Source organism: Myotis davidii, unplaced genomic scaffold (genome assembly GCF_000327345.1).
Source record: "Myotis davidii unplaced genomic scaffold, ASM32734v1 scaffold430, whole genome shotgun sequence".
NCBI classification, from domain to species: Eukaryota; Metazoa; Chordata; class Mammalia; order Chiroptera; family Vespertilionidae; genus Myotis; species Myotis davidii.
Genome location: NW_006285247.1, coordinates 1,893,245 through 1,894,197, shown reverse-complemented (window position 1 = coordinate 1,894,197; position 953 = coordinate 1,893,245). Strand labels below are relative to the sequence as shown.

The following is a 953-nucleotide window of genomic DNA, read 5'->3' as shown; positions in this document are numbered from 1 at the left end:
TTTTCAAGATTCTCATAATCCTATTTTTAGATTTTGTTTCAATAACTCCTAGACTTTAAAAAGTAATAATAATGTCGAGGAGACTAAGTTATTACTTTAAAATGTACTTCTTAAGCCCCAGCTAGTTTAGCTCAGTGGATAGAGCATTAGTCTGCAGACTGAAGGGTCCCAGGTTTGATTCCAGTCAAGGGCACATGCCTGTGTTGTGGGCTCCATCTCCAGTGTGGGGCGTGCAGGAGGCAGCCAATCAGTGATACTCTCTCATCATTGATGTTTCTATCTCTTACTCCTTCTCCCTTCCTCTCTGACATCAATAAAAATGTATTTTAAAAAAGATAATGCAGAATTGTAATACATACCTAGCAGAGCTTGAAATAAGCTGCTCCTAAAGATGCCCATCACCTTTTTAACAGCGTTTTTCAGCTGCTGCTCCTCTGGTTTCCTTAATTTTTTGCAGTATTCTTCCAGCAATGATAAAGCTCGGTCAGTATCTGAAAAACATGGTTTAAAAATTCTATCTTTTGGTCTTAGAAAAATAATAAGTTACATTACACAATTCTATAGTTGTATTCCTAATTTCATGATACAGACTAATTTAATAAGATAATCACAAATTGCATAAACCACCACATGAAATTGAGAATTACACTCAACTCCTAATTTTAAGAACCCACTTTTATTTCTATAGTCCTGTCTCCCAAAAGGATCTATAACCATGAAAAAACACAACACAAAGGTCCTGAATGCCATGTGGGCCAGGAGATGTTCACACAGCACATGTGATTCTCTCTTGCCAGAAACTTTATCTCAAAATTGGTAACTTCCTATAAAACAATGCCAAAATTCCTTAGTTCAAGGAATTAAGGAATTCAAGGCCTCCCTCTCATGTATATTTTCAGCTATATTTCTTAGCACACATTCCGCCCTCTTTTATACACACACACAATGCCCAA

General features: G+C 36.5%; 1 long non-coding RNA gene across 1 annotated transcript in view; it reads right to left on the bottom strand.

The window, feature by feature from the left end:
• Window positions 1-361: 361 nt before the first annotated feature.
• LOC107181848 overlaps window positions 362-953 on the bottom strand; it is a 17,847-nt gene continuing 17,255 nt past the window's right edge. Inside the window, exon 3 of the long non-coding RNA XR_001512561.1 lies at window positions 362-491. This is a non-coding gene — a long non-coding RNA (uncharacterized LOC107181848). The remainder of the gene's footprint in view (window positions 492-953) is intronic.